This window comes from Cupressus sempervirens, chromosome 10 (genome assembly GCF_028749045.1).
Source record: "Cupressus sempervirens isolate cs-2001-9-10 chromosome 10, ASM2874904v1, whole genome shotgun sequence".
Classification (NCBI taxonomy): Eukaryota; Viridiplantae; Streptophyta; class Pinopsida; order Cupressales; family Cupressaceae; genus Cupressus; species Cupressus sempervirens.
In genome coordinates, this window is record NC_143127.1 from 920,602,807 (window position 1) to 920,628,183 (window position 25,377).

General features: G+C 33.9%; 1 pseudogene; it reads left to right on the forward strand.

Annotated features, from left to right (window-relative positions):
- Positions 1 to 10,861: 10,861 nt before the first annotated feature.
- Positions 10,862 to 12,004, forward strand: LOC149537014 (peroxidase 3 pseudogene; annotated as a pseudogene).
- Positions 12,005 to 25,377: the final 13,373 nt, after the last annotated feature.

Sequence of the window (25,377 nt, forward strand, 5' to 3'; positions counted from 1 at the left end):
AGAAGAATCCCTTCATGGAGAAAAAGGTTGTTTTATAAAGATTCTCCTAGGATTCTCTTTTCTAGTATTCACAAAAAACAAATAAAGTATGTAAAGTAACCCTTTCCAGATGCCTAAAATGTTTGAGGCGAATGAAATGTAGGCTAGACGCCCAAGTAAAGTGTCACCGCAATGCAATATATTATTTAATCATCATCAAGATCAGCCGCTACATTACCTTAATCATCTAGTCATTTCATATCTTATCTTAAAGAGATTAAAAAAATGTTCTACGTCTCCTTATAAATTTTTGGAATTTTTTTAACTACCAAATAAGATACTATCTATGTCTATAAAACTTGAGGTTGTTAATGGAGAAGACCCTAAACTCAGTAATCAAATGATCATCTTAAGTCAAATTCCTCTTACAAATGGGAAAATTTCCCTCTATTCCACTTTTTTGAGAAGATTTATTTCAATTTAAGGTCCATGCATGTATCTTCTAAATGAAAGGGGTTCACCCAACATTTTCCAAAAAATTGATCTCGAGTGCTTCACAACCCATTGGCTCAATATGTTTACTTTCTCCTTCTATTTTCTAAATAGTGTTGTCAAGAATACAAATGGACTAAGAAAATAATAGTAGATGATTAATCATAGAAACCTTTAGAACATCTAGATAGAGTGGAAGTAATGTAAGGAAAATTCCTTCATATATTCCTCTAGCATGATACATGGTGTTGGAAATGAAAATAAAAAGTATTTTAGATATCATTGAAATAAATATTTGGTATGAATATATTTCCCCTTTCTATTTGTTATATCATCCATGAGTAGGGTAGTGATATAATCATATAAATTTATCTCCCTTGCTCCATGTTATACACTATTTTGGATAGATCCTATTTTCAACAAAAATGTATGCCTCCATGTTGGTTTCTCAAAAAGGATAAGAAAACTCAATTTCATCAAAAATGCTTATCATATCCATTGATTTAAAAAAAACCTATATCTATGGTCAGAGATGGTGAATATTCACCTTTGAAGCATTGATTTATATTATTAGAATAAATATTAAGGAAAAATATTTTTTTTATGGAGATAAAGAGCCATTTTTTTATGTTCAATAGACCCTTATGGATTTATCAAGGTAGTTATCCTATCACCCATAGGAAGTACCACTAGTAAAATAAATAGATTAGTCTTATTCCTAATCACTGCCCCATATCCAACCAACCTAGGAACACCATTAGAATTCCCATTACAATTAAATTTAACCTAACTAAAAGCATAAAGAGTCCAAAATCATCCACTTGTAAACTTTGTGAATGGTCTTAAACTACTAGTTATGACAAATTTTATGGGTAGGAAAGTAGACACCCTATAATCATAAGCATGACATATCTTTGACTAGCAAATCAAAATGTCGACATGAAGACTATTAAAATTTTCTCCTATATCTCTAAGATAAATACACATAGGGTACTAGAAGGAAGAGAAACTACTCTAAAGAATCAGATATTGTTACATTGTTTCCAAATCCCCCAACCCAAATGAGGGAAAATGTAGGACTAAAGAAACTTCAGACTTGATTAGAAGGAACTTTCCATTGATATCAAAATCTAGGATTAATTCATGAAGACCCCAAGTAAGCTTTAAAGGTTGCAAAACCTGATGCAAGGTCTCATGGTGAAAGGTAAAATATAGTAAAGTCCAAAATCATCCACTTGTAAACTTTTTGAATGGTCTTAAATTGCTAGTTATGACAAATTTTATGGGTAGGAAAGTAGACACCCTATAATCATAAGCATGACATATCTTTGACTAGAAAATCAAAATGTCGACATGAAGACTATTAAAATTTTCTCCTATATCTCTAAGATAAATACACATAGGGTACTAGAAGGAAGAGAAACTACTCTAAAGAATCAGATATTGTTACATTGTTTCCAAATCCCCCAACCCAAATGAGGGAAAATGTAGGACTAAAGAAACTTCATACTTGATTAGAAGGAAATTTCCATTGATATCAAAATCTAGGATTAATTCATGAAGATCCCAAGTAAGCTTTAAAGGTTGCCAAACCTGATGCAAGGTCTCATGGTGAAAGGTAAAATATAGTAAGAGTTGAGATGAAGTCGCTACATCAACCAAAAAAAGATAACATTCATTACATAAAAAAGTATTTCTTGTTACAAAAATTATCATTAGTTAAGATTTTATTTTGAAGAATAATAACACACACAAACACACACACACACACGCGCGCGCACGTTTGTGTACCATTAAAAAAATAGTGCATATTTTATATGTGCTACCTTTTAGTGAATCTAGATGCATTACTTGGTTTTTGTATCTGTCAGTCCTCCATCTCCACGTACTTTAAGTAGGTACATTCACCCTAATAAGACACATGGATCCTTGTATCCAAGTCAACATTTGTTAATGGGGAACAAATTAACAATTTTAAGGTAAATATTTTTAAGAATTTTGAAAGGTGCATTTATTTTGAGGCATGGGATGAAGTCCTCATCTCATTCCCTCACCTTGGGCTTCATCTATACATATTTGTAAGACACCTACACCTTGAGCCCTACATCTGCCCTCCTCTCTTACGCCATGTAGCACCTACAATCAACCCAAATGCCTCAGTCAACTTGGAGAACACATCTCTTTTGTAGCAATATTTTTGTTGTTTTTGGGACCACCCCTGCCCCTTTTGAGCCATGAGCCTGTGTTTCTCTTTTGCATAAAGGATATCTGAAGCTAATTGGGAAATAATTTTTTGATTGGGAACCAACCTTTAATATTAGTAGTGATGGTGCACATTTTTGGCACTAATCACAAGCCTCACTTATACTTTGGTTTTTTTTCAATACCAATTTAACTATATTTTTGGTGAAACCTTTTCATTGATCGAAACGTTTTTCCATGGGCACTTTTTTCTTATGTGGAGTGTGATGAATTTTATTTTTATTCTTTGATATATTTTGGATTTTTATTGATGCTTGGACCATTTGTACTATGCCTCTTTGTTTGGGAGTTCAAGATGTTATTGGCCCCCTCACACTTTTCAATGGCCCACATGGTCAAAATTATTTCTTGATTTTAGGCAGCATTTGGACTTGTGCCCATGCTCCTAACATATGTTTTAAAAAAGTATGCCCCTATAAATACACATGTGCTGACATGGTTCATTCAGTTAAGGTACTAATAGTTTCTTTTGTGAAAATTGCCCAATCATTGACATTCTTGAAGTTTTTGTTAAAACTAGTTTTTTGCCCATGCATTTTAATTGCACTAGTTTATTTTACCTACTCTAGCTCTTGCGCTATTCGGTGACTTCTAGTGGTGAACTTATTTTTTCTACAAGGGAATTTTGCTAGCATTATTTTTCCTTGATGTCCATGTGACCGTCAAATTTGGGCTTACCATTTGTTGATGTCAATGCCATGTCAGCACTACATCATCAACCTGCTTGCCCTCCTACCTTTATTTGGACCTATGTAAATGAGTTTCCCTTCCATGCCATTACCATTATGATGTGTCTCAAGATTGATCACTTAAGTACACATTATGCATTCTTTCATGTATCTTGATCATGGTTCCTAGATATACAACTCTTTTGTCCCACTTTTTTAATTGTTTGCCATCTACATTAAGGGTGGTTTTTATGCTTTTCTTATGCTTCCTTAGCTTGATGGAGTGAGCTATGTATTTAGTATTTGTTCCTATGTACTAGAAACATACAATGGTCAGATACCAATTCATTTTGGTGAGATGGATATTTTACAATATAGACACCTTTCTTTTCATTCCTACATTGATTGTGGCCTTTCATGTTCAATTGATCAAATCTTTAGGCTTTGGCATTTTATGTCATTTGTATCTTTGAGTTCAGTTATTTTCTCTATTTTTTTCTTAATTTGAGTAGTAACTTCTAAAACCACTCATGCAAATTATAGTCTTCTCCCTAGTCAGGTTCTATTTCAATGGTGATTCGTCAGATCAAAGTTACTTTTGAGAGATCTTAGTAGCTTCTACATGCTTCAGTGGTGTTCTTCATGATCATTGTTTGTTCCTTTCTTCGAGGACATTCTCTAGTTTGGAGGCTTCTTCAGTCCTTCACTAATCTTCAATATTCTTTCCATCTCTCTTGGAGTACAATTTTTTGCATGTGGTTTTTTCTATTTTTCTTATTTTTAGAGATTTGGTTGTGCTTGGGTACCTCATCAGGCTTTATTTTTGAGACCCAAATCTACTATAAATAGTAATTTCTAGGATTTTAGCTACTCCCTTAGTTTATCTAATAAGGGGTGTCAAAGTAATCAGATATTTTCTAATTAACTTTATCTTACTTAAGCTAAACTTTAACATTATAATAATGGATTCATTTATTAATTATTATCATGTAACCTAGATTTTATCTTTAAGGGTTTTGATATCCTTGATCAAGATGACATCTCTTTGTAACACACATTCATTCAATTCTGATAATAATAATTTTTTTTTTCTCATCAAGAATGTCTCCTCTATGAAGTTTTGAATTTTAATCTCCATAGATTTTGCTTCTCTCTATCTATGATAGGTGCTAGCATGCATGTGATTATTGGGAGCTATGGAGTTGAACTTTTATCCACTTTAACATATATGTACATAAATACATGTAGACACACACGCGCGCACACACACACACACACACACACACACACACACACACACACACACACACAAACATGTACACACATATATATGCACACATTTATTTATATATTTATATGTAGATCTAGACGTGTGTGTGTGTGTGTCTATGTGTGTGCGCACACATACCCACATAGACCCACACACACAAGTAGATATTCATATATTTCTTAGATTATGCTTCAATATAAACTCTAAGATATTGATACAAATAATCAGTACTTAAAGAGTTTATTTTGAAGCATAATATAACACATATAATTGTGTGCTTGTGTGTGGGTGTATATATGTGTGTATAGATATGTACACATATGTATACATACATATAAAAATATATGTATGTATATGTATATGTATATACATATACATATATATATATATATATACTTATATATATAGACAAATATTATATTTATATATACTTATATACATATAAATATACATATATAAACATGCATATGTGTATGAACACATGCATATATATAAACATGTGTGTATCCATCTATCTATATATTAGATATTTCACATAGGTTTGTATGTAGGAGGGATGAGGTAAACTAGATTGAGACAATAATGAAACTATGGAGACATGGAGAAGGCCCCAGTAAAAGAAGCTTTGAAAGCCTTTTTATCCTACAAGCTCAGCTGATCCAAACTGATTAAATTCAAGGCCCGGTAAAAAGGAAGGAAAACCTTGAAAGAATTAGCATAACAGTAACTATTTACTTTTACATATAGAATTACCTTTCCCAACATCGGACAAGGTTCTCTAGACTTGCTTCACAGAAGAGCCTAGTTAAAGGTTCTAATATTACTTCATACAAGGCGGCTGATTTTCTCCGCTTCATCCACCACATTCCATACAATTAACGAAATCCTCTTTCTCTCCTACCCAGAGCACATAAAACAATTTTAGATTTTCTCAATTGTATCATCATATTTAGAACTGATATTGTACTTTAAAAGTTGCATTATCGACCAATGTAATTTGATATTTTTCGTTGAAAACCTAGTTATTTTAGTTGTCTTCCTTAAGGCCACGTTTGGTTGGGGAAGATGATTTTTTGACATAACCAGGTTATCTTATAACCAGGTTTTCGAAAACCTGGTTTTGTGGTTTGAAAAGCCAATGGTCCGTTTGGTTAAAACGGAAGATGAATATACTGTGGACCCCACAATATTATTAAAAAAATTGTCATAAAATTCAAAACCTGGTTTTAATTTCGAATTCCACCTTTTTGTTGGAAGAAACTTCTTCCAATTTTTGACCAAAATTGGAAGATGAAATTGAAAACCAGGTTATAATTTTAACCAACCAAACACCCAAGTTTTTTTGCAAAACCTGGTTTTGCCTCTGATAACCTGGTTTTAGCCCTCATCTTCCAGCAACCAAACGGGGCCTAACTTCTACGATATTTTGTCGTTGAAGAAAGGAGTGTCATTCTCAACTTCGAGTATTAACTAGCGCGGAATGTATCATAGCCTTGAAGAACAGTTATTTCGTCTTCGTAAGGTAAAATATTGATGCGCGTTCAGACATTCTATTTTCGGAGTGAAATGGAAGCATGAGAAAATTGTGGTCATATCTTCTGGTGAAACAGTCATATCTGTACCGAATAAAACTGCAATCACAATTCATGGATATTATTCCCTTCGATAAGATGAAGAGTAGCTACCTTAGGAACTAAGTATGTGACTACTAGAAGAGGCCATCTCAGCGTGGTTAGCTGGCAAGGAGAAGAATATAATACAGTGCTGGCCTACTAAGTTTTTCCTTGGGTTGCTTCTTGAGCAGATGAGGTAGGCGTAGCTTCAATGTTGTAAAACACAAGCCAGAACAAATACTAGAAAAATAGAAAGACAGAAAGGCGTGCGGCTAATTATTCCAAACTATACCTTCATAGGAGCACGTTGGGGAGTAGAGAAAAACAAAAAATTAGTCTACCATTGTTTATCCCTTCATCTAGCATGTCTCTGCCGATTGCCTTGCCTTGAAAGTTGACGTGATTTAATTCTCGCTCTTCTTCTCTTCTCTTCTTATAAATTCAGTGATTCCCGTCACATCAGAGACACAATCATTATTTGCTACTGTTTGGATTAGTATTATCTGATCTGGTCCAAATTGATGTTAAAACACAAACAGCAAATTGAAAATAGAGATTCAACAATAATCCACACAAATTCTGTAATCCACTCTTCAAACAGAGCAATAATCTTATTAATCTTTAATCGAGAGCCATAACTCTCCACACTATAGTAACATCTTTTTATAAATGAACATTAATCAGAATATGAATAGCCAAGAGGTTTGGAGGGAAAACTTTGACTGTTGGGTTTCATACCTTTACAATCTCCCACTTGAAACCCAACCACCACACTAACAATCTCCGATCAACTCAGCTTTAGAGAAAATGACTTCAAATTCGCAAAATGTTGTTCACGAACACTTCTGATTAATCTTTTCCAGAATAAATCAGAATTAGTAAAACTATTAAAAAACATAAAACCAGAAACTCTGAAACTATTCTTGCCATCTGCATCATCTAACATATTCTCTTCCATTTTGTCTTTTAATAGGCATGTAACTGCTGGATCTGAATTACTGTCCTCATACTGATATGACAGAGGCTCTCTTATTGCCACAAAATAAATGCTATTATACTTCTCTGGATACTTCTACAAAACCCCAGTTTCATTTTCTTTCTCATTTATCAATGTCCTTTCAGTGTATTAAAAAATAGAAATAAGAAAAAACATGGTGATAGCAGATAACAAAATTATTTCATTAATCTGACTGCACACATGTTTTTTCTTATTTCTATTTTTTAATATGGTATCAGAGCCAGGTTTAGCCAGGTTCAGCTGGAGATTCATTTAGAAGTTCAGCTAGAAATATTGCTAGAGGATTTTGTTGAAGGAAAATATATTGCTAGAAATGGTTTGTTTGCAGAGCTGATTTTTTCTTTTGGAGTGATATTTGGTTGCAGGGTTGTTATGCAGCTGGAATATTGCTAGATTTGTTTGAAGGCTGATTTTTTTGCTAATATGGGTTCTTCAAATGAAGTTTTGCCTATCTTTGATGGAAGTGGTTTTGCAGATTGAAAGATTGCAGTCAAGAATGCTCTAAGAGAGAAGGCTTTATGGAGGTTAGTAAATAAACAAATTGGGGAACCTCAACAAACTGATAGAGAAAAGGAGTTGTGGAAATGCAAGTTGGAGCAAGCTAGAGAAGATATGTTGTTGTCAAATAAAAAGAAAGGTTGATCATTGAAGTCAATGTTTGCAATATGAAGATCACAATAGTGATGGTTGTAGCCAGAGGTGTACTATCAGTTGTACCCGACACTTCAAAATTTTTTACTATATTGATGAACCATGTATCTGAAAAATATTCCTAGAAAACTAGCGAGCACAGCGGTTGGGTACCCATGTGACTCAGTAGATGGATTATTTTTCATATGGATTCAATATTAGTATGCTAGAGAAAAGTTTAGAGTTGGTTTACCTATCATTGGATCAATGGTTTTGTGAAGTTTGAAGGGTTTGTGGTAATCCAAAATCACTTGTTTAAGTAAATCTATTGAACGGTTTGTGGTAAGCCAAAACCACTTATTTAGGTGAAAAACCTAAAAGTCTTGAAGGGTTTGTGGTAAACCAAAACCACTTGTTTGGGTGAAAGATCCTAAAGCATTTTTTTCGAAGAGTTTTTGGTAAGCTAAAACCACTTAACAAGAAAAATGATTTTTTCATAGTGAATGTGATAGGGGAAACCATATTGAAAATTAAAACTATAAAGAAAAAACATGGTGACAACAGATCATAGGAAAATATAACTTTCATTATTCATATTGATTTGGCTGCACACAAACAACCAATTACATAACCTCTATAAATAGAGGACTTCTAGCTGTTTAGAGCTTACATGTGGATCATCTAATGTGACAACACTAACACTTCACTTAACAACCTTGCCATGTGTTTGGAGACAAATTCAATTGTGCATACATGTGGTGGAGTTAACTACAGTCCTACAAAACTGATGACTATAGAATAGGGACCAACAGTCAACTGTTAAACAGAATAGCAGATTTGGTGCAACAAACTAGTGACTTATTCCAACACAGTGTATATCCTAAGGACCATTGCACTATATCTATTATCTTTCAGTGTATATCCTAAGGACCATTGCACTATATCTATTATTTCTGGCCATGCTACCCACAACCTGCAAACCCCTATCAGTGCACTCTAAGCACGAAGCACTGGGATCCAAAGAAAAAACAAACTTGACCCACTGTCTAATGGCTTGGGGCTGGACATAGCAAGTCTCTATGTATATCAACAACAACTCTTCCATGTGGTTCGCATGCTTCTTGGAATGTAAAGTAAGAGAAATGGAAGACTCTGCTACAGACGTAGGTCCCCCCATATGATATTTGGACTCTATGTTCTCCTTGATTATCATCTCCATAAGCTGCCCAATCACCAGTGGTGTTGCCTGTATTTGCTTCACCAGCTGCAGATTCTGTGTTTCCTTAACCTTCTCTTGTATTCCCAGCTTCTTGAACTCCAAAGACTTCATCTTGCTATAGACTCCCCCTTCCTCCATGCCGTCTCGAGAAATCAGACCAGGATGAATTACTCCCACTTTACTTCGACTCTCTACTACATACAGGCTGCCCATTTTTCCACCCCGAGCAATCACCAAAACCCCCTTCTTAACCTTCCATCTATCTAAGTCAAACTTGATTTCACACCCTTGAGAACCAAGTTTTCCAACTGAAATCAAATTGTGCTTCAGCTGGGGAACATATCTAACATCTTTTAACAACCAACTATTACCATTCTTTAATTTTAAGAGCACATCTCCCATACCAGAAACATCACAAGATTCATTATTACCCAAAACAACCTTACCAAAGTTACCAATTTGCAGGCTTTCAAAATACTCCTTATGTGGAGTCACATGAAATGATGCTCTGGAATCAAGCACCCAAACATGATCTACAGTTTCTTCAGTGGTAAGGATAAGAACACTTGTATCGTCTTGACATGCTACATTGGCTTCCTCTTCCTTTTCTTTTTCCAATACCTTCTTATATGTCCAACAGTTCTTTTTGATGTGGCCAGGTTTGCCACAAAACCAACATCCAGTCTCTCTACTTCTAGATTTCGACCTTGCTTGTGATCTATCATGATCACTCGTATTCCTTCCTCTTTCTCTTGATCTGCCTCTGTCGTCTCTGTCATCTACAATAAAAGCATAACCTGTTGGTGTCTCACTCTCACTTTTCCTGCGCATTTCTTCACTTAAAATTACACCAACAACATCATCGAATTTCAATGTATTTGAACCAGAAACAGAATTACTTATTGCCATAACTACACTATTCCAGCTTTCTGGCAAGGAGGATAAGATTAACAAAGTCCGAACTTCTTCATCAAAGGTAATTTTTACAGAAGCTAACTGACTAGTTACAGTATTAAAATTGTTCAAATGTTCTGCCACAGATTTACCTTCAACCATTATCATATTAACCAACCGCTTAATAAGAAAAACTTTATTCGATGCTAAAGGTTTTTCATACAATTTATCCAATATTGTCATCAATTCAGCAGCTGTTTTTGCTTTAGATATATTAAATGCCACAGATGGAGATAAGCATAACCGAATTGCTCCTAGTGCTTTTCTATCTAAAATGTCCCAATCTTCATCGGACATGGTTGTAGGTTTCTTAGCCTTACCTTGTAATGGTCGCCATAGATCCTTTTGGTATAAAGAATCCTCCATCTGCATCTTCCACAATGCATAATTTTGTCCGTTGAACCTTTCAACTTTTATTTCTTCAAATATCATTGCTCCCACTCAAACTTGAATCTCTTCCGCTAAACAAGATGAGCACAATCTGTTCTGATACCAATTGTTAAAACACAAACAGCAAATTGAAAATAGAAATTCAACAATAATCCACACAAATTCTGTAATCCACTCTTCAAACAGAGCAATAATCTTATTAATCTTTAATCGAGACATAACTCTCCACACTATTACAATGCAGTAGTAACATCCTTTTATAAACGAACATTAATCAGAATATGAACAGGCAAGAGGTTTGGAGGGAAAACTTTGACTGTTGGGTTTCATACCTTTACAATTGATACTGCGAAAAAAGCTATAACAATGTCGACTAAGAAGCCTATCGTACTTGGGCTCTTTCTTTCTCTTCTTTTCATTGTTGGAAAATCAGAACGGAAGTTGGATTTCTATGAAAGGAGCCGATAGTGAGAAGCACTGTGAATAAGTACATATATCGGGCCCCTTCCTTGGCTGCTCCAATTCTAAGGATGCATTTTCACGATTGTTTTGTCAGGGTGAGTTATGATTTCATTACTTCTTACTGGGTTTATTCTTTAAGTTTCAATGCGATCCCATTTTGATTTTGAATGCAATGCAGGGATGCGACGGCTCTGTTCTGCTGAATTCAACGAACAATGATGCTAAGAAAGACGCAATTGCAAATTTGAGTTTGAGGGGATTCGACGCTGCAAAGGCAGAGCTTGAAAAGCAGTGTCCCGGAGTGGTGTCTTGCGCTGATATTCTTGCCTTTGCTACGCGAGATGCAGTGCACATGGTATATTACTTGATAGCATTTACTCTTTATTTTTTCAAAACTACAAGCATTCTCCTAGGTCAAGTCATCCTTGTATTTGATATAGTGAAATTACTTCTAAGCCTATCATATGATGTTTGCAATTTATAGATTGGAGGGCCAGTGTGGAAGGTTCCCATGGGAAGACGTGACAGCGTTATATCTCTGAAGAAAGACGCATCAAACTTGCCGTCTCCTTTCGCAAGCTTCGAGCAACTGAAGTCTTCATTCGCAGAAAAGGGGTTAACAGTGAAAGACCTGGTTGTGCTCTCTGGGGCGCACACTATCGGCACCTCCCATTGTGGACCCTTTGCGAGTAGAATCTCTGGATCAAGAGACTCTTCCTTAGCTGAATCGTATGCGAAGAAATTGAGAATAAAATGCAAGGCTGGAGACAGCAGGAGCTTAGTAGAGATGGATCCTGGAAGCTTTCGAACATTTGACAACCATTATTCAACTTGAAAAGGAAACGGGGTCTGTTTGCGTCAGGTGCTGCGCTTGTGACGGATGCTGAGGCAAACTTATTCATAGACTCTGCACTAGAATCTTCACTTTCTAACTCTAGTAGCTGGTTCTTTGCCGAGTTTGGAAGATCAATGGAGAAGATGGGTACAATTGACGTCCTCACTGGGAACGCAGGACAAGTCAGACGCCATTGCGCTATGGTCAATTGAACTCTTGTGCTGTCTCATTTAGGTTACACATAAAGCACTCCATTTAAAAAAAAGAAAAAACAAAACTATATCACTTAACTCATCTAATTGTTGGAAAAAAATAAAGTACATTTGTATTGTGGTTTCAAACTAAGAATTGGATTTGTAGTTTGTTAATTTCAAATTTAGAACTAATGAAAGATGTTGGAGATATTTGTCTAAGGCGTGTAATTAATAAGATAAGTGAAAATGATATGCAACTAAGCTCTAAGCAATTACGTAAAATGGAAAACTTAATCATTCCTTTTTTGGTTTCTCATTGTAATAGGACGTGTTAGTAATTATGTTAGGGAGTACTGATAGAAGCAACAATGATAGAAACTGATAAAGATTTCAAAGAAATATTATTACTTTCCTATCTAATTTTAGAATATAATATATTATTTAAGCTTCACATATAAAAGTTGGATATAATAGAACACAAATAACACACACAATTGTTTTGTGTAATGAGAAATATTACCAAATTAGATAGCAAACAATAATAGAAAATCAACATGTAAAGAACTTATTGAAATAAATTAAATCACACATTACCAAAATATGCTATCAATTAAAATTGTTGAGGGAACATAAGCAGTGGCTCTTTCATCATTGATTCTCCGGGTGATGAAATATTAATTCTTTGTTTATGCTAAACTAGATATGGGTTCACAACAACATTTAACACAAAATAAAGTAGAATTATTTTATATCAAATATATAGTATATATTTTTCAAAGTCTTATACATCCTTTTATTTTATCTGACAACAAAAAACCAAAATAAAATAATAATAGTTTTATAGGCCCCTACTCATGAGGTGAAAACAACTAGAGGAGGTCATTTAATTAGCTTCTACCAATTTAGTGATGAATGCATATTAGTAGAATTATATTAATTATCTACATTTAGGCTTAGTGAAACATTTATCTTGGTTAGTAATGCAAATCAAAAACTTGTTCATACACATTCTCATCATTTAGGAGTTTATTAGAGAGGTTTTGATTCTACTTTGACACCTCTTGCTTGTTTAATGGGAGGCAACTTGCATCAACTCATTAAGTGTTGGGTGCAACTTCAAATTTGACCCAATCACTCTTTCTCTAAGTACATTATTTCTCCAACTTATTCATCTGGTTGACTTTTCTATCATATCCATGCCATTGTGTTTGTATGTATCTCTTATTGATAATTTAAATCTTCTCTACAACCCACTAAATATATTAGTTTGCTAAAACAATTATAGATAGAAAGAGCATTGAAGGTAATTAATAAATAGGGTAAATTGAGATTTAAAGTATGAGAATAATAGGACTTTCTTCTCATCATCACTAATAAGTAAGATTTGGTTATTCTTAATTAGAATCATGCTAAATTCATTAATTTCTCATTTATGTTAGCATTGAACATGGCACATTTTAATATTCTTTAGTGAACTTTTGTGAACATATATTTTAAACATATATTGAATATTATTATTTTAAAAATGGCCCAACACTTAAAGTTGAATAGCTCACAAGAACATGGATATATTGGAGCTATAATATTGTTAAAATCGCTATTTTTCCTTCAAAATTGATTTAGATTTGAAAAAAGAAATTCTATTCAAGTAATTATGATTCCATTTCCCTAGTTTTAGCATAGCTTCTATTACATGTAATCTATGAAATTAATTGCAAGAGTTCTTAACTAATGTGGAAAAGAATATTTGCATCAACCATAATAGTTTATTTTGTATTTGTGTTTGTAGAAGTATTTTTATTTTTCTTAATTATATTTTAAACATGTGCTATAAATTTATTACAACACAAGTCATTTTACCCTTATGTTTCTTAGTTTTGATCTTCATATATCTCATGGTAGACATTCTCAATACTTGAAAAATTGTGGAACAAAAATAATTAGTATCCTTAATTGGAGTTTGGACTAAAAATTAAACACTAATTATTTTAAAGTTATGTCTACTCATAGGATTATATCTTTCCTTTTTAGTGATAAGAATATTCAAATATGTAAAAGTGTTAAATTTGTATATTGCTAACTTTAGGAACATCAAAGATAGTTATCATAAACATTACTAATGAGCCTACATAAAGTCAAAGTAATGTAGAAAACTCTAAAACATAGAGTCATTTGATTATAGTTTTAATAATTCATATCAAACTTGTTCAATAATGATGTAATGAATTTATAGGTGTATAATGTTTTCCTTTATACTATGTAAGTCAAGATGTATATTAGGACTTAAGAATGGTTGGATAGTACTATTTTTAGGGTAAAAAATATAATAGACTAATAACATTCCTAATATATATATATATATATATATATATATATATATATATATATATATATATATATATATATATATATATATATATATATATATATATATATATATATATATATATATATATATATATATATATAAAATTATGATTATGAAAAAAAATACTTATCTTGTTAACTATATAATAAGATTCATTTGCCATCCCTACGAAAGTCAGATGAAGAATTATGATACAACTCTCGGGGATAATGAAAATACTATTAGCATATCAACCGATTGATCTAATTACCTACAAAAACCTTAAAAGAAGATGAAATAATATTATAAACATTTTTATAAATAAAAAAAGTTTTGAATGCTCATTTTAATTTTTGCCCATGTTGTGTGCTTCTAGAGAGGGTCCTCCCTCTCTAGACTTGGTGCAAGTATGTTTGAATATGTAATTACCTAAAAACACCTATAAAGATGATGAAATAACATTATACATATTTTTATCAATGAAAAAACTTTTGAAAGTTCTTTACAACTTTTGCACATGGCGTGTGCTTTTGACAAGTCTCCTCCCCCTCTGGACTTGGTACAAGTATGTCTAGATTCGTAGCTTGTCCTTTCTACTCAATCTATTTTTGTTGTGCCCTCCTATTACCTCAAGCTACAAATTTCATCATCTAGGGGGTTGTTCCATCCCCTAATGTACTATTTTTAGGGTAAAACTATAATAGACTAATAACATTCCTAATATATATATATATATATATATATAATTATGATTATGAAAAATAAATACTTATCTTGTTAAGTATATAATAAGATTCATTTGCCATCCCTACGAAAGTCAGATGAAGAATTATGATACAACTCTCAGGGATAATGAAAATACTATTAGCATATCAACCGATTGACCTAATTACCTACAAAAAACTTAAAAGAAGATGAAATAATATTATAAAAAATTTTATAAATAAAAAAAGTTTTGAATGTTCATTTTAATTTTCGCCCATGTTGTGTGCTTCTAGGGAGGGTCCTCCCTCTCTAGACTTGGTGCAAGTATGTTTGAATATGTAATTACCTAAAAACACCTATAAAGATGACGAAATAACATTATACATATTTTTATCAATGAAAAAACTTTTGAAAGTTCTTTACAACTTTTGCACATGGCGTGTGCTTTTGACAAGTCTCCTCCCCCTTTGGACTTGGTACAAGTATGTCTAGATTCATAGCTTGTCCTTTCTGCTCAATCTATTTTTGTTGTGCCCTCCTATTACCTCAAGCTACAAATTTCATCATCTAGGGGGTTGTTTCATCCCCAAAGGAGACTCAAAAGGAAACTAACTTAGTGATGATAGAGATATCCAACCTAGGATGGAAGAATGTCATTCTTTGTGACAAGGCTACTATGACTTTAGAGCAGGTCCCTCAGATTTCTTATGGAAAATATGGGCCAGAGATTTTTTTGCTAGACTTGTTAGTCATGAATAAATCACTCGATGTTTATCAAGCTTTTATGGGCCACATTTCTTTTTTTTGACCATCTGTTGAAATGGTTAGGAGATGGTTCTCCATAAGATGGAGGCTTAAGGACTTAGTTAGTGTCTCAATGATTTTGAGAGACCTCTTTCCATTTATTTCTTCATTAGAAGAGGACATGTGTTTTATCTTTTCGAGATCTCTGAGTCTAGATAAGCATGCATTGACTTTGGCCAAATAGAAGCCTAGTTTTAATTTGACAATAGACCTTCTCTGTATGGTTCTAGTCTTGATTTGACTCCATGGTCTCCCCTTAGATTTATGGAATGAGAAGGTATTTAACTAAATTAGTGACTCATTTGGACATTTTATTAGAACTGTTAGTTTTAATTTAATAGAATTTAGACTTGTCTTTGCTAGATTTTTTGTTAATGAGGCCATAAAAAACTCAGTCACACTTTTGAAATCCAAATGGAGGACATGAAATTATCTAATCACCTATGAGATTTCTTCTCTCTTCTATCAAAAATGTTCCACATATGGTCATCTTATCTCCGACTATCACTTGAAATAGGAAAGGGAGAAAGGCAAGGAAAAGGTGATAATATTGCCTGAATTGTTCTGTTAGGAGAGATCTTAGCACTCTCCATCTACCAGAGAAATAATCAGATGAAGAGGTAAAGGGGGTGAAGGAGAAGAAAACTATTGTGGAGGAGAATGAGGCATAGGATAGCCAAGCTAATGCAAAGGCAAGTATAGTGAATAAGAACCTATTTGGTGTAGAGGAGAATACAATGAAGGAGAACTAAACCAATGTGGAGGATAAGATAGATATGGAGGATTACCCATTCCCCAAGGAGATAACTAATCTTGTCTTTTGACCAAAAATGAAAGAAGGGTGGAGCCTCTGGAGTATCTAGAAGAATGTGAAATCTCAGTAGATGAAATTCTCCATTTGGAGGAGACTATTATAGTGCCATTATGGATAAAAACCCTGATGGTTGACCATGCCATGACTCTAGAGTAGAAGAAAGTGATTCTACTAAAGGGGTTAAGAAATATTCCCCTGAATGTGGGCTCCAAGATCATTGAGGGGGGGTCTAAAGATGGAATTTCTTACAAGTTGGATAATCATGATTGGAGGGAGATAAATTAAATCAATTTGGGGGATTATTTTTCTCCTATTATCTCACTAAAGGTGGCTCTTCCAATTAATGAGGAAGTGTTCTCCGTATCTAAGATAAGCCTAGACTATATATTGTCCCTTACCTTTTCTTTGGGGGGCCCTAATGGAGGTTGGAATACTATGAAATAAAGTGTAGTAGAGTGGTTAAAGATGATGTGGTTTTGGATTATAATATTAGGAGACCTCTATAGATGACTATAAGGATTAAAGAAACTACAAGGGGCATTGCTAAAGGTACTTGACTTACCTTGGAAGATACTTAGAGACATAGAAAATTTATATTATTTCTTGGAATATGACAGCCTGAATAGCCCTAGGAAATAGTACATTATTAAGAAGATTAGAGTTGAGCATAAAGTGCATATCATTCTTATTCATGTGGTTAAGATGACTAGTAGGAACTTTGGAAGTGTGGCATCCAACCTCTAGCCTTATTCTATTTTTTCTTATAAAAAAGTGATTTGTGCTTCTAGAGGTATCACTTCTTTGTGGGACCCCAATAAGGTAATAGGTCCTCTCAAATCCCCATTTACTTTCTCTAGAGTTTAATGATAAAACTTACAGATGGATCCTCTTTAGTTTTCATATCCCAAACGTTAGAGAGGGAAGGCTATAGGTCTAGGAGGAGGCCTCTAGTGCTATAGGTTCTCTATAGGATGATAATTTTATCTATTTGAGTAAATTTAACTTGCCCCTTTATCCTTCTAAGAAGTTGGGAGGATTAGAGGATTACTCTGATAGTATGTATGATTTGAATGAATCTCTTAGACACAATGACCTCTTACATATTGACTCAAATTTTCTCCTTTCGCCTTGTTTACTAATAGGATGGGCAATAACCTTATCCATGTAAGGTTAGATAGAATCATAATTTTGGTGGGTTGGGATATTAGCCCCTTCTCTTCTTGTGTGTATTTGCAAGAATGGTTTCTTATCACTCCATGATATATTTAGCTAGGTCATACATAGCTCTCTAGGTACAAACACTTCAAATATGAGATTATGTGGCACTCACACTCTCAATTTGGTGAGTTAATTAACCAATGGTGGAATATTAGGGTAGAGGGAAGAACCACATATAGAATATCAAGGAAAACTAATCAAATTTAAAAAGAGTTATGTAGCTAGACCAAATCAAACTTTAGAGACATCCTCAAGGAAAAAAAGGATATTGAGAAAGAGCTCAAAGATTTATAGAACATCATGATCAATGGGGACTTCTCTCATAAAATTAAGAAAGAAGAAAGGGAGGTGGGAAATAAGTTGAAGACAGTTGTGCGGAACAAGGATATTTTTTGGGAAAAATATCATGGGTCTAGTGGCCCACATAATTGGACATGAATATAGTTTTCTTTTTGCACAGGTCAACCTCTAAACACAAAGAAAAGAAACACCACATTGAAGCTAAAAGTTAATAATAATAGAGAGCTCACTAAGGAATTGGACTTGGGGAATTGAGCTTCCAATTATTTTCATGACATTTATAACTAGTGAGGACTTCCTTAGAATCAAAATAAAAGTGAAAAATTGTTGAGGATTATCACTTCGATGTTGGATGAGGGCATGAATCAAAACATATTTAGGAAGGTGGATATCGAGGAGATGAGAGAGGTCATACTATCTATTAAGGATTTTAAAGCCCCAAGCCATCATGGATCACCACCTACTTTTTGAAGGAATTATTGTAAATTATATAGTACAACCTTACCCAGGGGGCTAGAGATTTTATTAATAATGGGAGATTTTTTGAAGGAGCTTAATAACACCTATATTTTCCTAGTCCCTAAAATTTGTGAACCTAATAGGATGGAGGATTTTGACCCATTAGTATTTATAACAAGATGTATAAAACTATTTCTAAGGTTCTTGTTAATAAAATGAAGCCTCTCTTGGACATGTTCATTAGCCTAGATATCAATATTCACTAAACATTTGGGATCAATTTGTGACGACAATCTGATTTGTTTGTGATTTTGATGTTTTTGGCAAGTGTCTCCAATATCATCACAACACTGATGTTGTTGCTATAATTGTGACGTCTAAGTGATTATAAAAAAATAAAAATAAAAATTTGACATCATTTCATTCCCCATTTGATTAGTTGTGGAGATCAACTATGCATGAAAGAGTTTTGAGAGCTTTGAGCGAGTGTCGAGATCAACTATACAAGGCTTTGGAGAGCTCCAACCAAGGGTGGATCTACATTCTCTTTGTTATATCATTCTCTTTCCCTACATCATTTTTGTGTGATGCCCTTGTGATATAAGTATCCAATTTCCTCTATATTGTATGACTCATGCTTTTGATTGCATCATCGATTTGTAGATTAGCTAGTGTTTTAAACATTGCACACTTTTCTATTCTAGTGGTGAAATCAAATTCCAAAAAGGTGTGTGAGTTATGAATTTACATGGACATATACATGAAATCTAACAAAATCTTTGGCTTTTCATCTTGCCACACAATTGAACCCAACCATAGTAGGTATTTTTGAATAAGCCCATAATATACCACCTCTTTCCTATTAATTACTTGCACTAGTGCTCCAACTGCCTTCTCAAATGTAAGACCAACATTCTACCCAACAAAAGAAATCCAAGATGAAATGTACAATTACACAAACACTTTGATCATTAGAATATATAATATGTTTCCCAATTTCTAAAGCTCATAACCTAGATTAGAACTTTTCAAATCAAAGAAAACAAAAGGAAAAAAGAAGAGTGAAATGATTAATGGTTATTACATGGGTAGTGTTCTAGTCACTTAGACAATAGTGTGTGATCCTAATAATAGCCCCATTATTTTCAAAATTAGGGATGCCCACAATCTTGGATGCATATGCACTCTATGTGATCTTAGATAATAATAATAGCATTGTTATCATTATCAAAACCATTCCAAGTCTCATGGAAGTCGTTACAGATGTATAATTACTAACATAAATTTTAAATATATAAATTCTATACAATAAGACTTAAAAACCTTTTATAATAACTTGATCAAAGGTAAATTTTTACCAATTTTTAAAAGGTGGTGGCCCTTGTGTATTTCTATTTGGTAGACAAAAATGTAAATGATTCTTTTATTTTTAATTTTTTTTTTCCTTCTTCCCACCTTTTTTTCACTACTGCAAAAGTTTTAATTTTTATGCTTAAAATGATTAAGTTTTTGAAGTATATAGATAGTAGCCAAAAGAGTCGAGGGGCTGACCCAAGACTAAAAAAAGGGTGAAGGATCAGCTAGAGGTTACCTTCCTGTCATCTAACCAATACGAGTTTTATACTTAAAAAAACTAACCTAATCCAAAGCATCCCTAAAAACATTAGTACTTTTGAGATGAAGCATATAAATAGGAAAAGAATTCTTGTAGTAAAACACCATACTACTACTATCAGTCCAACAATTAAACTTTTTCAAATAAAAAAAATCCCCATAGGGCATCAAGTTCGAATTACATGATAATATTTAAGAAAAAAGAAAAATAGCCAACTAGGCTTATTGGCCTCCTTCTTATCTAGTTTCTTTACATCCATCACTTCAAGTCCATCCCAATCCCCTATCACCCCCTCCTCCTTGAAAGGTTTTCCTAGGAGGTTCTTCATCGAATCCTTGACTATGAAGTCATATATAGTGCAGTAAGTCTCACTTTCCTTTCAAATGTCCTTCAGATCCTTGTTCATCTGAAGAAAGTCTAGGGTGGTAGCCATACAATACATCACTTTAGTGGAGAACTCAGCCAAAGTTTTAAAACTTTGACAGATGCCAGTTTGATTATCTACCAAATCCTTCATTGACTATTCAATCTTGTCATGTCAAGCCTTACATTAACTTAGGTTGTGGCTATGCTTTCCTCCCCCCAACCCCTTTGGGGGTGTTCCTAATGGAAGTAATGTCCTCACCAATGCTTCTAGCCTAGAAAGGGTTAGCCTCTAGGGTTTCAGATATATGGAAGGGGCTGGGAGGGTTGGATCCAAACTTCTTGAGAATATCCTGGTGGGGTTTCTTCCTCTTAGAGGGTTTAATGCCACTTTCAGTAGACTCTGAGCTAAGGACCTATTTGGGAGGGGAATTGAACTTTTCCATTTGGAGACATTTAATGGATCTTTGAGCACTCTATTCTCTCTTCCTATTATCCACGTTGGAGTCTAGGAGACTAATTTTGACCTCAAGATCGAGGGTTTTCTTGATTTTTTAATGGCTAGGCCTAGGTTCCAAGTTCAAGAGAAGCTTGGGGGTAGAAGTACCTAGACGGTTAACTAGGAGTGGTGGATTTTTGGAAAGGTGATGAGTATACAATGTGTTCATTAAGCCCTGGTGGATGAGGTAAAATGGATTTCCCTCCTCCTTCTTTCTCCTAGCCTTGAAAATACTATCTTTCTAAGAATTTTGAAAAAGGAATAGGAAAGCGATTTGATCCAAATTTTTGAAATGGTTGAGGATAATAAAATGGTAAAAATAGAGTACCTAAAACTAGTCCTCTAGAGTTATGTATCTCATAATAGCATATAACATGATGTATCAGGGCTTGCAAAGGTGTCCTTGAAGAATTTTTGTAGGGTGGTTTAATCATTCATTCAAGCTTGTTTGTGCCAATAGTTTACACCTATGGGGAACCTACTGACCCTAGCAATAAGATCCTTAGTGATATAAAAACTCATCCCATTGACAACCACCCTTCTACCATTTCATTAATTAATGTACTGCATAAAGATATTTTCCTCATGCTTTATTATCCCTTCCATAAAGGGTAACAGGCTACCATCCCATAGATAAATAGTCATCACTTCACTCTTGCAAATGTACTCCTCCACTTCCATGGGTTCAATATGATCGATGGTTCCCATATCGCCACCCAACTCAACAGCCAACGCTTTAGATTTTTCCACCAAATACTCTAAATTTTTTGAGATTATTGAGTTGTAGGTAAGATAGTTTTCAAAAGTTAAATAGAATATGCAAAAGATGTAAAAGTAGCAGTAGTAGAAAGGAATCATAAGGCTATAAGGTTTTTTGAATTCCATAAAATCTCTTTCCCTGACACATTTGAAATGTCCCTTTCTATCCATAATTACATGATGCCAACTGTGAATGTAGTAAGATATGAGCGGGGTAAAAACTTATCCCTAAATATTCTATTATTTCATTCCTTCTAGATTTTCCATGAAACACAAGTCATAATTATTGACCATAAGTTATTTAGATATTGGTGGGAAGACGGGCCATTCCAGTGAACAAAATGTTGTAGACCTTCATTTGTACACCACTAGATTCCCCATCAAGCAGGTACCTCTGTTAAGACCTCCAAGGAAAAAGGGTAGTGAAGAAGAAGGTGTGATATAGATTTTTCATCCTAAAGACAAAGGAATCAATATTTTGCAAGCTGACATCCTCTTCTTTGGAAATTGCCACCTGCAAGGATAGAACCATGTAAAGCCTTGCACCACTTTTTTTAAATCTTTGGAAGGATCCATTAGTACCAGACCTTTCTAAAATCTCCTTGGGTCTCCCCCCCCCCCTAAAGGCAACAAATCTATGTCAACTTCACTATGATGTCCCCCAAGGGAGTAAACTTCTAGACCATGGAATCCTCAACTGAGATGAGGGTGCTCCTATAATTATTAAGTAGGTTATGAAATTCTAGAACAAGACCCAACCCCACAAGAGCATGGTGCTAGATCTCAATCCATGAGTGATCTAGGGTAATATAGTATTGGGTCCTGGATCTATAAGCTTTTGTATATGTCTCATGCAACATGAGCAATTTAGTGCACTTGAGTGGGTAATCTTGGAGCCATTGATCTTCCCAAAAATTGACGGTGTCACCATTGCCAACGATCCAATGGCATCCCATCTTCATAATTTTTTTTGTGTGCACCAAGTTATTCCAAAATTTAGAGCCCTGGGGGAGAGCTTGGGTCCATAGGGAATGATGAAACAAATCTCCTCCAAGGTACCTAGCCCTCACAATATTACCAATTCCCCACTGAATTCAGTAACCTCTAGCCAACTTTGGAAAAGAGGGTTTTATTTATATGTCCAAACCTTCGTATATTCAAACCTTTGAGGTCCTTAGGATGATAGACTTTTTCCAAGTTTATAAAACTCATCCTAGTTTGTTTAGTTGGATAAAACTTATTAATTTTGTATTATCTTTGATGTTGCAAAAATGTCATATCATTATCACTTAGTAAGTTCCTAGATCACTAAGGTAGTGAAGAAAACTTTCTATGTCTATGAAGTATTCCTATGTTTGCCTAGTTCAGAAAATAGTGTCTACTGAGTTCACTCAGGCCTTGAAGGAAAGTTTGTAGAAGATGAGTGTTAACTGAGCTCTCTCGATTAATGAAGGAAATATTAGATGGAACTAGTGCTAACCAAGCTCACTTAGTTACTAAAGGAATTTTCCAATTTGTAGTGTTAACCAAACTTCTATTGGTAACATAGGGAAATCATTTTGAGTTAGTGTCCATTGAGCTGGGTTGGCTAACGAAGGATTTTCCTATTTTGGCATATTAAGCTTAATTGATTTATCTATTGACTCTAGCCAACTAAGATGATGAACATTAATTATTCTAAGTTTTATTCCTGTCAACTTGAAAATAGAGAAGATATAAGGTCAAGTTGTGGGATAGTGAGTGTGAAGAAGGACAATATTGAAGATTTGAGAATTGCTCTAAGGAAGCGAATCAAGAGATAAGAAGGATGTGTTTGAGAAGCTAAAATGATACATTCAATCAAGAAGGATCATGTATAATCCAAAATAGAGATCTATAACTGTCAAGTCAATTACATCTAAATCGGGTTATTTCATTGTTACTCTCTAACCATTGTAGCAGTGATCTAAATCTCTTAACAGAGTTAACTTAGCAACTATTTGTAAATCCTCTAACAAGGTGGCAGTTCTATTAAATTTTTTAAAGACCTCTAACAAGGTCACTCCTATCAAGGTGATTAAATCCTCTAACAAGATCAAACAACCTTTAATAAGGGTTGGCTCTTAATAGGGCTCACTTCAGAACAATGAAAACAATAACTAGTTACAATTGTTGGTTTTCCCAAATTGGGTTTCCACATTAAATCTTGGTGTCAAATGTGTTCATGTTATTTATTTTATGTTTGCAATCAAGTTAAAGTAATGAAAATAACTGATAACATCTTAAGATTTGCAAAGCTAATTCATTATCGAGTATATAACGTATTTACCAAGCTACAGTATTAAATGTGTGTATGCCAAGCATCAACAATTCAGTTTTCTAAGTTTATTTTGTACTAACATCTAAGGGATCAGGATTTTTCTTTTTTTTTGTAGTATCTGATTTACCCCTCCCCTCTTCGTTACTCCTCTTATATTTCCAACAATTGGTATTAAAACATTTGGTGCTCACAGAGAAGGTTTCAAGGATCTAAGCTAAAGATTAGGATGTCTTACAAAAGAGAGATTCCCAAGCTAAATAGAGACAATTTTGCAGCATGGAAAGGACTTATGAGATTACATCTAGCTACTATCAATGACTTAGATTGTAAATATTTTGATATTGAATATAAAACTCCCACTGGAACATTATCAATTGAAGGTATTTCTGAAAAGAAGAATCATAACATTATGATGATTAATCTTGCATCTGCTCTCTGTTATGCTAAATTTGATGAGGTAAAAGACTGTAAAATTGCTCATGAAATGTTGATCAAACTAAAAGATACCTATAGAGGAGATGACAATGTAAGAAGAGCCAAAGGAAAAAGTCTTTGAGGACAATTTTATGAAATGAAAATGATAGAAAATGAGAATATTGCAAAATATGTGGAAAGAATCAAGGTGAGTGAAAGTGCAATCAAAGCATCTGGAGGATACATTGAGGACACAAGTATTGTAAGAAAGGTACTTAAAACTCTTCTCCCTATTTATGAAATTAGAGTGTCTACTATTCAAGAAATGAGATGTGATCTTAAAAAAAAAAAAACCTTGGGTGCTCTAGTTGGAAGACTAACAACTTTTAAATTAGACAACTATGATAACTATGTTCCAATTTCCCAAAATGTTGAGTCTCCATTTGAAGCCAAGCTCTCACTTAAGGAAAAGAGCAAGAAATCAAAGGCCAACCAATCAAGAAGTGAATAATAAACTAAGGAAAGTTTTGATAGTGATCTTGAAATTTTTGTAGCCCTACTTGCAAATAAATATTCCAAAGGTAGAGCAAAGTGCAAAGGTAAAATTCCTCTAATATGCTTTTCTTGTGAAGAAGCTAGTCATATTTGTGAAGAAGCTAGTCATATTTCTTTTTTCTACATGGGCATAAGAAAAAAGCACTTCATAAATTGATTTTTTTGAAAGATTGTATGATGAGATTACCATGAGTATTGATTACTACCAAAAAAGATGCTGGCGATGGATTTAGCTAGATA